General features: G+C 40.6%; 1 protein-coding gene and 1 pseudogene across 7 annotated transcripts in view; one reads left to right on the top strand and one right to left on the bottom strand.

The window, feature by feature from the left end:
- ZFYVE9 (zinc finger FYVE-type containing 9) overlaps positions 1–5,894 on the bottom strand; it is a 188,347-nt gene extending 182,453 nt beyond the window's left edge. For 5 of the 6 annotated variants that reach the window (XM_082370184.1, XM_082370183.1, XM_082370182.1 and 2 more), the window contains exon 1: positions 5,758–5,894. The gene's annotated coding sequence lies outside the window, so the exon portion shown is untranslated. The remainder of the gene's footprint in view (positions 1–5,757) is intronic. The other variant, XM_082370181.1, reaches the window with a different exon arrangement.
- A 799-nt stretch (positions 5,895–6,693) lies between these two features.
- The window catches only part of LOC309617922 (ski-like protein pseudogene), a 52,004-nt pseudogene continuing 42,172 nt past the window's right edge, over positions 6,694–16,525 (top strand). Inside the window, exon 1 of the transcript XR_014249760.1 lies at positions 6,694–6,729. The product of XR_014249760.1 is annotated as a ski-like protein pseudogene (transcript). The remainder of the gene's footprint in view (positions 6,730–16,525) is intronic.

Consider the following 16,525-nt stretch of genomic DNA (forward strand, 5'->3'; position numbering starts at 1 on the left):
CAGAATTCTGAGATAGGCTCTGTTGTGTTTTGAAATAATAATAACATATGATTTACTCTTTCTTCATTTTAATAAAACAAATTCTGGTAGATAAACTACCATGAGAGGTTAGAAGAGAACTGTTACAAACAGAAATGCTTACCTCTTCATTAATACCAGCAAAAAGACTCCAGAACTGCTGTTTTTTATAGCTTTATATAGAAATTACGGCATCCAAAGCAACTATAAGATTGTGTAACAAACCAGTTATACAATCTTGTATAACTTTCAGCCCACTCAGTTCAAAATCAGCATTAAAAGATCTAAAAGTGATGATTATCAAATGGGAAAACACTGTGGCTGATCCACTGTATGTAGAATGAAGGCCCCAAATGCACTCTGTTTACTCAAATAATGGTTCCCCGCAGAATTTCCTAACTAGTTTGAAAAAGCTTTAGAAACATTAGCAAGTCATTATTGCTGACTGTGAACTATGTCCTATAAAACCTCATAGAAAAAGCTTTAATACTCTGAATGGAAACAAACAATAGGGGACTATATTACATATAAGAATAAAGAATTTTGGGACTTCCCTGGTGGCGCCATGGTTAAGAATCCGCCTGCCAATGCAGAGGACATGGGTTCAATCCCTGGTACGGCAAGATCCCACATGCCATGGAGCAACTAAGCCCATGCACTACAACTACTGAGCCTGCGCTCCAGAGCCCGAGGGCCACAACTACTGAAGCCCACGTGCTGCAACTACCGAAGCCCGCGCACCTAGAGCCCATGCTTTGCAACAAAGAGAAGCTACGGTAATGAGAAGCCCGTGCACTGCAACAAAGAGTAGCTCCCGCTCAAAGCAACTAGAGAAAGCCCGCGCGCAGCAACGAAGACCCAACGTAGCCAAAATAAAAAAGAATAAAGAATTTTTAACAAATTTCCATTTAAGTTCAATTTTTTTAATCTAAGGCATGAATTTACTACTTCTGTATTTTTTAAAATGCAACAGAACTACCATCATTGATATTAAGTCACATATCCTTGAGGATGTATTATCATAAACAACCAAAAAGTTGAAAAGATGATAAATCACTACAGAATTATCAACTAAAGAAACTATTATAGTCAAAAGCTAGGGCCGCAAAAGCATTTTTAAGCTTAAATAAACAAATGTAAGGAATTTAAACTAAAAGATAATTTACAGAAAAAAGTTTAGGATTTTTACAAAGAGTTCTGTAATATAAAATCCTGAACACCTCAACAGCCTCATCAACATGCATTAAGCCTCCCTTGCCCAATATGAATTCAATGCCTTCTTCTTGATTTCAGTGTGTCCAAAGAAATTTCCTCATCTTTACCTTATTTTATTAAAGGCTCTCAAAAAGTACTTCATAAATACAAAACAGTATATACTGTTTTAATTTTTCTAATAGTTCAGTTCTGTGAATGGGCTATTTATAATAATTCAAAAGAAAAATTTTTAACAGGAAATATTTTATAAATAACATTTAAATTATTTTATTAAATAAAACTTATGGAGTATTATAAAGTGGAAGACATTCTACTAACTACACAATTAAAATACTAATACTGATACCTTGGTTTCTCCTTAATTTAGCAATCTTTAATACTTACAAATTGATCATACTGATTTTATATTCTTGGTAGTAAACTCCATAAATAATGACCTTTCAAGCTCTTTCAAACAGAAGTAAACAAGAAGTATAGTTTCCACTTCAAGGGTAACACTGATTTACCAGGACTCATGGGACTGAATTACAGCTCTGACTTACACATTATATCATTTAATCCTCGCAATAATCCTATAAGATGGGTATTATCAGCTTCGTTTTATAGGAGAATAAATTGAGGCTTAAAGGGGGTAAGAAACTTGTCCAGGGTTTTACAGGTTATAAGAAAAGACTGGACCCCATATCTGACAGGTTATAAAAATCTAGTTATAATCTACTGCGGTTATGTAAGGAAAAGTCTATGTTTTGAAGATTCTTCAATTCTTAAATAATGTAAGTTTAATAAATTGATACTGCTTTTTGAAAACTAAGTATATGAACTATTTCTATTTGGTAACTGCAACTATGTATCTTTCACTGATTATTATATACTAAGAATGTTGTTCCAAATAATGCAAGTCAGGTACACACAAGTAAAATCAAAGATCACGTAAAACTGAAAATGAATAATTGAAAAATGAATAAAACTCTGAAAATGTAACAAATATATTTTCACAGAGAATGGCTAATTTATTAGCTAGACACAGGGAAGAGCTAACTTATTCGCTAAAAATGAAATGGAAAATATGTGTAATAGTTAAGATCAAAATTGTTTTCTATCAAAAATTTCAAAAAATTCCAAAAGTAAACTCATTCTCTAAAAAATTAAAGCTACCAAGTTTTAAGTCACACAGAAATTCCAATGCCTGGTTTTTGTTTTTGTTTTCTCCAAAAGGAGGAATGGAATTGAGCATTTATTGAGCACCTTCTATGTGACAGACACTGAGTTAATTGCTTTTGATTACTTTTATCTCATGGAACCTGTTCTACTGCCCTGACTACTGAGGGGTACCATTAATCCAATAGCACATAAGAAGAAACTCAGGATCTAAATGTCACATTGCTATAAGAGTGCAGTAAGACTGCAGTAAGGATTCGTACTCACATCTGACTCCATATTCTGCACCACATCATGCAATTAACAACCACAAAACACACCACACACACCATCCCTTTAGCAACATGAGAATTTAAGTTAAAATCCAAGCAGTTATCTTTTAAAGAAGCTTTGTGCCCTGCAACTAGTCTGCGGCCAGCACATAACAGGTGCCAAATAAAAGTTTACTGAATGGAATGTAACAGGAAGAAATGGGATCATCTCCACTCACACCGTCTTTCTCAAGGAGTTAACATAAAACTATTGCTCACCAGGCACATACAATTTTCTCCTTAAGGAATAAAACACTGAATCAGGAATTAGAAGAAAAAGGAATGACCATACATAAAAATTATTAATATTCTTAAAGGGCAAGCTACTGGATTAAACATAGAAGCCTTAAATAGAGATCCAGCATGTTCCACTCAATTACAACACTTATCTGACTCTGCCTTATAACAGTTAATTAGGACTTCCCTAGTGGCGCAGTGGTTAAGAATCCGCCTGCCAATGCGGACACGGGTTCGAGCCCTGGTCCGGGAAGATCCCACATGCCACAGAGCAATTAAGCCCGTGCACCACAACTACTGAGCCTGTGCTCTAGAGCCCGCAAGCCACAACTACTGAGCCTATGTGCCACAACTACTGAAGCCCGTGCGGCTAGAGCCCATGCTCCACAACAAGAGAAGTCACGACAATGAGAGGCCAGCGCACCACAACGAAGAGTAGCCCCCACTCGCCACAACTAGAGAAAGGCCACGCACAGCAACGAAGACCCAATGCAGCCAAAAATAAATAAATAAAATAAATAAATAAATTTATTTTAAAAAACAGTTAATTAAACATGTCCTGCTTCCACAATTAGCTAGTTGCTAGCACAGACCTTGGTCATTTTTGTGTTTCTCAAAACACCAAAGACAGTACCTGGTACTTAATATTAACAACTAAAATTTTATAAAGATCTTTCACAGATTACAAAGCTTTTTCAGATGCATTTATCCTAAAAGCCTTGCAAGATAAGTATGATAACTATCTGCATTTTACAGACAATGCCATTGAAGTCCAAGATTAAGAGCCAAGGTAAGTGGTCAGGTATCCTTCTGTAACACCACAGCTACCAGAAAAGGCTCTCAATAAATGTTCGTTGGTTGAATCAGCTGTCCCTAGAAATGTTTGTTGGTTGAATCAGCTGTCCCTAGAAATATGATTTTTCTAAGATTACCACCATTATCTGTCGCTATGAGAAATGACTGTATTGCCACTTAAGATTTATAGCTTTGCTAGAAAACAGATACTTTCACTCAGCTTGACAAGGTTAATTAACTTTAAACTTATTACCAGTGATTCTCAAACTTTAGTAGGACTAAGAACTGGGGAGCTTGATAAAAGTGAAGCTCCTTGGGCCACTACCATTTCTAGAAATTCTGATTCAAGTGGCCAGGAATCTGCATATTTTAATAAGCACTCTTAGCTGATTCTAATGTTGGTAGTCTTTAGGGACACACTAAGAACTGAATTAGATTTTTTTAAACCTAAATTCATCTACCTCCCCCAAATTTTTTAATGGAGCCATTTTTTTAGTTATAAATATTTAAGCAAAAATCTTACAAAAACAATACAAGGCTATGGCATCGAATAGGACAGGTCCCCAAAAAACGTTTAATACACAAAACCTCCCTAGACCTGGAGCTTCACATGCTGCACAGAAGGTAAATCAGGGGTCTTTTAGGTAGTTACCCATGTTATTCTGTTTTAATTGATGAATTCAACTATGACTGCAATGTAATTTAGTAAAACATTTTTATAGGTCTTATACAAATGACTGGATGTTCAACAGTAAAATGGAACAGTTAACTTTGAACCTAATACAGAGATAATAATTTAATCACCAACAATACAAGCCCATTTTAAACTTTAAATGACCATCAAAATGTTCTGAGATTATGGGTGACTTTTCCCCCGTTATTAAATATTTACTGAGGGTTGGCATAGTACCTCTCTGTACTTTCTGAACTTTCTACAATACGCATTTTTTTTCAGGATTATAAAAGTTTTATAAGTATTTATTAATCCTACAACCTTCACATACATAATGGGAAACAAGAATAACCTGAACCACATTTATCATAAACTACAAACACCCAAATATCTGACTTATGGTACCAAACTGTAATCACTTTTTTTAAATTAATACCAGAACAAATCACTTAACTACTAAAATTTAGAATATGTCCTATTTCTATCAGGTATCTGTTATTAGCATGATTTTTTAAAATCCTCTTGTCATCTATCCTATGGATCTATTTAGGAAGACAATTCTGTAACGAGGACTGAGGCATTAAAATATTTACACTCTCTCATGGCGGGGCGGGGGACCAGACCTTTGGTGTTTTTTTGTTTTTTTTTTTAAGATATTGTTCTAATTGTATTTATCTAGGAAACTTAACATCGCAAAGCTGGGAGGGGGCTTTCTCCAAGGCAAACCACGCTTAGAAGCAAAATGTAACAGAAGAAGGCAAAGATGAGTTACCGGTAGGTGATGAAATTTCACCTCAAATAAGACGCAAACGGTTGTTTTCAGCCCAGTCAGGTGGGTGCATGACACTCCAGGAGTTCCTAGGGCTTTCAGGGCCCCGCACTTTCTGCGCTCTTTCTCTCTCCCTGCTCTCCCGCCCCTCCCCCCGGGACTCTGCGGGACTCAGCATGGGGCGCGGAAAAGCCCTGGCTGTTCGCAAACAGGCGATCTCTGCCTCCCTCCGGGATGTACGTGCGGGGCCCAGGGTAAGAGGCTGCGCTCGGCCCGGCGCCGGGGCCAAACCGAAGGGTGCCAACGACCCTGCCAGTCCCCCGCTCCACACACCCGGCCGCCCCGGAGCCCAGGCCGGGGCGAGGGCTTCCCGGCGACGCGGGGCCTAGTCGCCCCCCACGCGCCTCCGGCCTCCCGGGGGACGCGAGAAAGAAGGGCTGAGGCCCCCCTAGCCGCGGGGTGGGGGAGGCGGCCGCAGCGGCAGGACGCCCCGTCCGCCCGGCCCGAGGGCTTACCCAGGACCTTCCCGGGCGGCCGAAGGCCAGCGAGCACGGGACCGCGCCGCGCCGCGCCACACTCACCTCGAGCAGCGGCCGCCGCCGCCTCAGCATGGCCGTGGGGGTCGTCCCTGAGCAGACAGCCTCCTCCGGAGGGCACCGGCCCGGCCCCAGGCGCCGCCGCGAAGCCTCCCACTCCTGAAGGAGCTGTGGTTGCCGCTACTCCTGAGGCCCAGCGCCCGCCGAGCCGCATCGGGCTCCCGGGCCGCCGCAGCCACGCGGATCCCGCAGGAACGCCGCTGAGCCGGGCCGGGGGCGCAAGGCTGCGGCGGGACAACCGAGGTGCTGCAAGCGGGGATCCTCCGCGAAGCCTCCAGCGTCGCCGTGGCCGCTCCCGCCGCCGGCGCCGCTGGGCCACAGCGCCCCCTGGACCCCACGCCCGGCTACGGCGCGGGGACTGCGGCGGCCGCCCGGGCACGAGCTGCAGGGAACGCGAGGGAGCGCGGCCTGGCGTTGGCGGGGCCCCGTGTTCCTTGCGCGGCCCTCGGGCCCCCGGCCCGCTCCCGACTACGCCTCCCGGGAGCCGGAAGCCCCTCGGTCCCCACCGACGTTGGTGGGTTCCCTCCCCTCTCCCCAGTCCTCAGGCCCTGAGCACCTTTGCACCTTTTCTTTCTCTCCAGAAGGTACGTGAACGTTCCTGTCACTCGGACCTTCACTCGAGAGCAGGAGTGTGAGGGAATCGCCTCGTTTTCATCTCTCATGATTCAAGGGGGATCCCTCCTAATCCTTTCAGGGTGTCTGGATGCAAGAAGAGTGACCCAGAACCAGCCTTCCCCCCCCCTCCCCCAATCCTCTGCCGAAACAGATGAAGGAATTGTCTTTGACCTTAATTTTTTTTGGATCTTGTGGCAGAGCATTTGAGGAATTTATCCTATGGATACCAAACCCTTAACCCCCAACCTCCCCCAAAATAGAAAAATAATAATAATAATAACATGCTGAGCAAGAGAAGAGAATAGCCAACGAGTTGTCCTGAAATTCATAAATAACTTAAAGGTAAGAGAAGAACAACCATCTCTTCTAACTAACCCACTCTCCCACCCCCATCTCTACTCTTCCACCCCCAACCCCTGCCGAATCCCAGGTAAGGCTCTGAAGGAAGGAAATTGTTATATAACTGGGGCTGTGGAATCGTTCTGTTTACAGATACCCCATATTCCATCCCACTCAAACTCTAGGCTGAAACATCAGAAGCAAAAACAAAAGAAACAAGACTGTCAGAGGGAAAATAGGGAAAGAGAGAAACTCTTCAAATCCTGTGGTCCCATACTTTTCCAAATATTATACACTATTTTATCACAAAGTGGTATAGTAGAATGAGCAGGGACTTTGGTGGCAGACAGATCCTGATACAACCAATTCCAGCTCTGTGGTGTGTAACTTTATGACCCTGGGCAAGTTATATAATATTTCGGAACCTTGGTTTTCTGATGCCTACCTTGCTGGTTGTTGTGAAGATTGGAGATAATCTATGTAAAGGAACTGGCCCATGGAAGGTACTCAATAAATGTTAGTTCCTATTATCGTTGGTTCCAAAACACTCTCTCAGTATTTCTTAGATTCAAGGTTGTTCTCATCTTTTTCTTTCTCTCTCAATCTGTGTGTGTGTGTGTGTGTGTGTGTTCCTATCGAAAGATGGGTGCATCATTTGTCATCATTCTTGGTCTGGGTAAAATCTCCTTAAATTTCACCAATGGATTTATGTAACATCCCTCCACTGAAGAATAATACAGCCTAGTATACTGGATCCTATGATATTCTGTTGCATGGCAGATATCAGCATAGAACCAGTATAGTTTTCTGTATAAAAAAGAATTATAAGGCAATTTCACCTTACCTTAGGTTATGTCCTAATAATAATAAATCTTAATGAGAAAGTTATATAAGGTCTCTGGGAATTTTCAAATAATAATTGAGCAGCCACCTTAGAGAAAATATAACCTAACAGCTCTCTTCCAATCAATGAAAGCTTTCCTGCGTGTACCTTCACCACCTACTTCTGAGTCACATCGCAAAAAAGTCACTATCCCCTTTTTATAACAAGAGAAACTGGGGCTCAGAAGGAAACTGTGATTCATCCTCACAACAGCTCTATGAATTAAGTAGTATACTACCACCATTCTACATGTGAAATGCATCCAACGTAAGGAAAAGCTGGAAGTAGACCCTGAGATTCCTTCAGTCTCCCATCTGATGCCCTAACAGTCCTTTCTTCAATATTTAGAAAATACTATAAGACTAAGTTACTGTTGCTAAAAAAATTTCAGTCTAGAGAAATGGGCCCTTTAGTTGAGATTAGTTTGGCAACCTAACAGCACTGTGCTTTCCAAGCCTAGTTCACTATCACCGCAGGAAATCTGCACTTGTTTATGAATAATCATGCTGCCCAGGGTGTAGCTACTACGTGAAGATGATTCATTTGTTCCCAGGACCAGTTTCCTCTCGCTTCACGCTTTCCCTCCTTCTATTCAAATTATGTTGCTCAAAGAGGCTGCCTTTATCATCACTACCACTTCCCTGATTATAGTAGTCCACTTTAAATCTTTTCATCCACGATTTTATTCCGTTGTTTTGACTCTTCCTACCCAATCTGCTCTCTGCTTCTGAAATGTCTTTCATCTGTTCTCTTCTCCCCTACTGTAAATCTCTTTCATTTTAATCTACCTTGACCTGCTGTCAATTGGTTTGGTTACCCTGCCCTCAGTTTTGCGTTGATTTCCACTACTATTCAGTGACTCTAAAATATCTCCTTATTCCCAACCTGGTAAACCTACTTTTGCTTTTATACCATATACATACTAGAAAGCCAGTATTCTAAGAATGGTTTCTTCAAATGATTTTAAAGTGTAGCACCCAAAACAAAAAATTTTCTTTGCTCCTTAAAATTTGTTCTTTAAAATTCAGGCCTTTTATTTGTCAATTATAGCTGGGAGAAAAAATTCAGACCAAAATGATACTCATTTTCTGGCTTGGTGAATGGCATAGGAATCATCCTTAACTCTTGTGTCTCTGTCCTGGACAACTGGTCACTAAACCTGATAAATTCTACTTCTTGCTTTTATTGAATTTCTTTCCTTCTCTCCAACTCCACTTCTGTAGATGCACTGAATGAAAAGAAAGAAGGGAGGGAGGAAGGAGGAACTAATGAATATTATCTTTGTGTACAAGAGTATATACTGTATAAAAGTTGGTTTAAAAGAAAGCACAAGGGCTTCCCTAGTGGCACAGTGGTTGGGAATCCGCCTGCCAATGCAGGGGACACGGGTTCGGGCCCTGGTCCGGGAGGATCCCACATGCCGCGGAGCAGCTGGGCCCGTGTGCCACAACTACTGAGCCTGCTCTCTAGAGCCTGTGAGCCACAACTACTGAAGCCCGCACACCTGGAGGCTGTGCTCTGCAACAGGAGAGGCCACCGCAGTGAGAAGCTCGCGCACCACAGCAAAGAGTAGCCCCCGCTCGCCCCAACTAGAGAGAGCCCACACGCAGCAACAAAGACCCAACACAGACAAAAATAAATAAAAAATAAATAAATTAAAAAAAAAAAAAAGCACAAAACCTCTTCCATGCTCCCAATAATCCTTGTGCTTCCCAATTTATAAGTACTCATTACTACACGGTCAGTATGTGTTTGCTTATATGTCTCCCCTATCAGACTGTAAATGTTTGATTCATCTCTGTGTGCCCACAACCAGTCTCAGCACAGAGTACACCTCAGGGGATGTTAAGCTGAGCAAAGCTGTGGCTTAGCGTGATGTGCATCAGGCTAGTGCATCCCACCTGCTCAGTTACTTTTTAGGCCTTCCCTGTTAACTTCCAGGGTCCACAAAAGAGTAAGACGCCCCTTCAACAGGCGATTGCCCTGCAGCCCAGAATTGACCCCAGCCTGCTGCTGCCAGCTATGGTCTCCTCCACCCCTCTGACCAATCATAGCCAGGAATCAAACCCAAAATTCACAGTTACCTGTTACCAAACAGGAGAGCCCTAGAGCAAGCCAGAAGTCAGTAAAGCAATACAAACTTAAAAAGGAAATTGGGGACGTTTGGGAGTTTGTTAGGTCACTTGAGTCATTTCAAAAGGAACAAAACAATTCCCATTTTAGGAATGGAGCATAAGGAAGTAATCAAATATATGAAGAAAGATATGTGCAAAAAGATGTTTATTATATATTTTACTATAGATTTATATCGTAAAAATGTAAGGAAAGCCTTAAATGAATTACAGTACCTCCACACAAAGAAATATTGTGCATCTATTAATTGCATTTTTAAAGAATTTTAAAAGACATTGAATATTGCTCATGATTCAATATCAAATTGTGTTAAGTGAAAAAGATCATTGTATGATCCCAATTATGTTTTTATATATTTGTAAAATATATAAATATATTTATAAGGAAATAGTACAAAGTGTTATGTTTATGGGTTTTTTTAAACTTTTTATTTTGAAATAATTTCATATTTAAAGAAAAGTTGCAAAAATACTACAAAAAATCCCATATATCTTTCACCCATATCTAACCACATTTGCTTTATTCTGTCTCTTTCTTGTGTGCACACGTGCTCTCATTCTCACTCTTTCTTCTGTCTCTACAGAGAGGTAGATATAAATATAGATATTTAAAGAAACTACTGTAATTATTTTCTGATCCATTTATCCCTAAATATTTTTCAGTATATTTCCTCAAAATAGTAAAAATACCAGGACTTCCTTGGCGGTCCAATGGTTAAGACTCTGCGCCCCCAATGCAGGTCGCACAGCCCGATCCCTGGTTGGGGAACTAAGATCCCAAATGCCCCACGGTGGGGCAAAAAAAAAAAAGTACAAATATCACAGTACAATTATCAAACTCAGAAACTAATATTGATACAGTACCGTGACTTAATCTATGACCTTATTCAAATTTTGCCAGTTGTCCCACTAATATTCTTTATAGAAAAAGAAAATCACTTTTTTTTTCTGGCCCAGGATTCAGTGCAGGATCACACATTATAATTAGTGTCAAATCTCTTTAATATTCTTTAATCGGGAACCATTTCTCAGTCTTTGTTTCATATGACCTTGCCATTTTTATGGCATTTATTTTGTAAAATATCCCTCAATTTGAGACGTCTGATGTCTCTTCTTGATTAGATTCAGGTTATGCATTTTTGGCAGGAGTACTACAGAATTGATGTTGTGTCCTTCTCAATGCATCACATCAGAAGACATGTGACACCTGTATAGGTGATAGCAGTTTTGTTCACTTGATTAATTAAGGTGGTATCTGCCAGGTTTATGCAGTGTCAGTAACCATTTTGCTCGTTGTAATTAATAAATATCTTGTGGAGAGATCACAAGTTTTAACATTCATTGATAATTCTTGCTTGAAACAGTTATTAGTATAGTAGTTGCCAAATTTCTAATTCCATCATTATCATTCCTAATACATTTTTTTATTTGCTTTCCTACTGTATGGGCAAACTTTTTGCTTCTCCCCCGATTTATTCCTTTATCAATTTATTGATTTATATCAAGATAAACTCATAAATTTTTATTTTATTCTGTGAATTTTATAATCATTAACCATTTTTTTGAATTTTTGAATTTTATTTTATTTATTTTTTTATACAGCAGGTTCTTATTAGTTATCCATTTTATACATATTAGTATATATATGTCAATCCTAATCTCCCAATTCATCCCACCACCACCACCCCGCCCTGCCACTTTCTCCCCTTGGTGTCCATACGTTTGTTCTCTACATCTATGTCTCTTATTTCTGCCCTGCAAACCGGTTCATCTGTACCGTTTTTCTAGGTTCCACATATATGCGTTAATATACGATATTTGTTTTTCTCTTTCTGACTTACACTCTGTATGACAGTCTCTAGATCCATCCACATCTCTACAAGTGACCCAATTTCATTCCTTTTTATGGCTGAGCAATATTCCATTGTATATATGTACCACATCTTCTTTATCCATTCGTCTGTCGATGGGCATTTAGGTTGCTTCCATGACCTGGCTATTATAAATAGTGCTGCAATGAACATTGGGCTTCATGTGTGTTTTTGAATTATGGCTTTCTCTGGGTATATGCCCAGTAGTGGGATTGCTGGGTCATATGGTAATTCTATTTTTAGTTTTTTAAGGAACCTCCATACTGTTCTCCATAGTGGCTGTATCAATTTACATTTCCCCTAAAACCCCTAGTTCCATTTAATGGAGAATGGTATTTAGAAATTAAGATCTAGGTGGTAGGTGTGCTCATTACCACTATGGTGCCATTGCTTCTAAGCTCTCTCAGTAAGTAGAGCTAGAAAACACACACACACACACAGACACACACCACTTTTACTTGAACCTCATTTTTACTTTAAAGAACAGATGGGGGACTTCCCTGATGGCACAGTGGTTGAGGGTCCGCCTGCCAATGCAGGGGACACGGGTTCGAGCCCTGGTCCAGGAGGATCCCACATGCCGTGGAGCAACTAAGCCCGTGCGCCACAACTACTGAGCCCGTGTGCCTGGAGCCTGTGCTGCACAACAAGGGAGGCCACCGCAGTGAGAGGCCCACGCACCGCGGCGGGGAGTGGCCCCCACTCTCCGCAACTAGAGAGAGCCCACGCGCATCAATGAAGACCCAACGCAGCCAAAAATAAATAAATAAATTAATTAATTAATTAATTAAAAGAACAGATGAACTCCAGTATTCAGACTTGGGAATTTGGCAGACATTTTCTAGAAAATGGCTGAAGTGAGCTTGTCACTTCAAGGAAAGCAACTAACAGGATTTGTTGCCAATGATAAAATTCAAGCTTTCAGGTAAATATTAGAATATTGAAAAACTTGTGTTCACCAAGATAAACTTGACAGCTTCCCAAACTTTCTGAAGGAATGGGTGGTTATTAACAAATGTTATGGAATGTTGTGTTGTTGTTTTGTTAATTGTGTAATGAAATATGTCAACATTGGGAAGGTCTGCATAACTCAGTGAACTAGTATTTTTTTCAAATGACCAACGCATAATGTTACAAATACATAATTGGGTAAAATATCCCTTTAAAGTGTAATATAGACCAAAAGATTTTAATGGAACAGAGTGCAAAAAATTAATCAATATGGTTTCAGATTCCACATTGCAGCTAACCATTAAGAAATTACCACTTGTCAAGTTTTGATGTAGTATCAAAGAAAATATCCCTAATTATCTGAAATGTCTATTAAAATTCTCCTCACTTTTCTAACTACATATCTGTTAAGGACAGATTTTCTTCGTATATTAATACATCAACCAAAACAACACATCCCAACAGATTGAATGCAGAAGCAGATATGATAATCCATCTGTCTTCTAATAGACTGACTTTAAAGAGATTTACAGGGAATTCCCTGGCGGTCTAGCGGTTAGGACTCCGTGCTTCCACTGCAGGGGTCATGGGTACCCTGGTCAGGAACTAAGATCCCGCAAGCCAGGTGGCACGGCCAAAAAAAAAAAAAAATTTACAAAAATATAAATAATGCCAGTCTTCATACTACGTTTTTGTTGTGGAAAATAGTTATTTTTCATTAAAATAAGTTATTTATGTTAACATATAATAAGTTCACTATTATTTTAAATAAATGAATAAATAATGGTTTAAAATATTTTCTCAGCTTTAATTTCTAAGATGATAAATATCAGTAGATGTCCACACAGACAAAAGATCTCTGGAGTCCTCAGTAATTTTTTTTTTTTATAAGTCACCTACTTTATTTATTTATTCATCCTTGCCTGTGTTGGGTCCTCGTTTCTGTGCGAGGGCCTTCTCCAGTTGCGGCGAGCGGGGGCCACTCCTCATTGCGGTGCGCAGGCCTCTCACTGTCGTGGCCTCTCTCATTGCGGAGCACAGGCTCCAGACGCGCAGGCTCAGTAGCTGTGGCTCATGGACCCAGTTGCTTCGCGGCATGTGGGATCTTCCCAGACCAGGGCTCAAACCCGTGCCCCCTGCATTGGCAGGCAGACTCTCAACCACTGCGCCACCAGGGAAGCCCCTCAGTAATTTATAAAGGGATAAAGGGGGCCTGTTATCAAAATGTTTGAGAACTATTTCTATAGTTTATTATCCCATAGTTTATTCCACACATTCTCCTATATGTGGGTATTTAGGTTGTTTCCAGTATTTTGCATAACAATGTTGCAACAAATAATTTAGTGCATCTATATTTTTATAATGTTGTAGATATATGTTTAGGGTAAATTCTTAGAAGAAGTAAGATTTCTGGGTCAAAAGATAAATGCATATGTATTATTAGATAGCACCAAATTACCCTTCCAAAGGGTTGTGCCTCACTGGTACCATTGTCTATCTCCCCTACCAACACGTATATTTTCTGTCAAATCTGATACAATAAGAGATTACATAAGAGATTACAATAAGAGAATAACACTTTTAATACTCTGTAGTAGAAAAAGCTTTGGAACAAGAAAGTCCTGGGTTCAAATCCTAAGTAACTACTGGACATGAACAGAGGACCATTTTTCTTCATCAATAAAATGGGGCTAATGTCTGCTGTATATGCAAGGAATTGGTATATAGCAGGCACTCATTAAATGATAACCGTTGTTATTATCTGAATTTCTGGGCAAGTGTGATTTGGGGTCAGGGTTGACCAGCACAGTTACCCTGGATTCCTTGGACTATCCTAAATGGAACTGCAGAGGATGTTGACAATAAGAGAGAATATTCAGAGTTGAAAGTCTTGGGAGTGACCTGGATGCAAGAAGAGAACAGGTCACCTAAATCAGAAAAGAGGGCCAGAAACAGATGCTAAAATCTAGACTACAGAACCAGGGGTCTAGGCAATGAGCACACAGAACAGTTCATTAATTCAGTCAGTTGGTCAGATATTTATTGAACACTGCTATGTATGAGACACTATGTTCTGTAGTAAGCAAGATACCATCTTTCCCCTTAAGTTTAGACTGTTGGTGGAGGCAGATGAGAAAATAGGCAATTAGAATTTTAGGGGGTAAGCACAGTGTGTTATATAGGAACAAAAATCAGGGCATCTTATCTAAACTTAGGGGCTGGGCAAGATTTTTTAGGGGAAATGTTACCTAAACAAAGACATGAAGAATGGCTAGAACTTAGCTAGGTAAATTGGGTGGAGGGGCAGGAAGGGAGTAGATAGAGAAAGAATGTGTTCCAGGCAGAAGGAATAGAATGTGCAACAACGTAGGGGCAAGAGAAAATATGATGTGTCTGAAGAACTGAGAGACAGTTTTGGCTGAGGCAGAGAGAACAAGGTTGGGAAGGAATGACAGCCAAGGCAGAGGCCAAATCAGGAAAGGCCTTATAATCCATATCAAGGACTTTGCATTTTACCTTATGGGCGAGGGGAAGCCATTAGAGCTTTTAAGCTGGTCAACAGCATTAATAGGTCTGATTTTAGAAAAGATCGCTCTAACCACTGGGTAGAGAATAGATTAGAGGACACAAATTTGGAGACAGGGAAGCCATTTATAAGTGTCTATTGCAATAATCCAGGAAAAGCGATGGTGACCTGAATTACGGTAGAGTAGGGAGAACTATGATTTCACGAGGCGAAATCATCAAACTCATGATTGGATTGGTGTGTGAAAAAGAGGGAGAAGTCAACGGTGACTGGGGTTTCTGGCTTAGGCAACTGGGTAGTCCATGCTATCAGACTGGGAGACAGCAGTGGGGGAAGAGCAGGCTTGAGAGAAAAAATGATGAGTGCTGTTTCAACATGTTGACAGATTAGGAAACTGAGGTTACTTGTTCCAGGTGACTGACTGTAAGTGGTAGAGCTAAGATTCCAACCCAGGTCTCTCTGACTACAAGGTTCCTTGCTGCTTCAGCACCACCGCACCTCCTCCCAAACTCACAGTGGGAATGTGCACCAACCACCAGGGAGGCGAAAACGATTTATATTGTGAGTGAAATACCTTCATATAAGTCAAATTTGACTGAATAATAACACAAGAGGGTGTTTCCATAAGCATAATTATTATTATTAACACTCTGTCCATGATGACTCACACTGCCATTCTCTGGTCCTAGAAGGAAAGTATTGAGATACTTTGATACTGCGGAATGTTTGTGATATGTTTTTCATAACAATTACATATGAGGCAGCATGGCAGGTGTGGTGGAATGGAAAGACCCTGGGTTAGAGACTGGACACCTGGGTTCTAATGATGTAAACATGGACTGGACTGAGGAAGAAAATTGTTATTTAGGCATTTGAATCTCTGGGCCTTACCTCAGGGTGTCTAGTTCAATCAGGGCTCCTTCGGCACAGCAGCCTATGCCATACTACCGACTGTGTACAGAGATAGCACAATATAGTGGAAAGAGCCTGCATTTTTGGAGTTGGCAGATCCAAGTTTAAATCACAGCCCCACCAATTTCAGGCTGTTTGACTGAAGGTAGTCACTTATTCTCTCTGAGTCTTGTTTTTCTCATTTGTATGGTATGTGGTTGAAAGAGTTATCAAGAAAGTGCCAGGTACATGGTAGGCACTCAAAGTTAATTATCTTCCCTTGCCTTTTGTCATCTTTTGAACCCCAAACACTGTTTCCTGTCTCTATCTCCACAGCTCTGGAAGAGAGTCAACAGCTTCTTTATTCCTATTCTTTCCACTGTACATGTGTCCTCTCATAAACAGAAAACCAAATAAATGAAAAATATTTTGGAGCAGAGGAGACCAACCAAGTAGCTAGCATCCATTATAGCCTCATGACTCAAAGGTTTATTTCATCTGGGCATGCTACACCCCAGTTGTGCATATGAGTGAATAACTTATG

This window comes from Balaenoptera borealis (assembly GCF_965194805.1).
Source record: "Balaenoptera borealis genome assembly, chromosome: 1".
In the NCBI taxonomy this organism is placed as follows: Eukaryota; Metazoa; Chordata; class Mammalia; order Artiodactyla; family Balaenopteridae; genus Balaenoptera; species Balaenoptera borealis.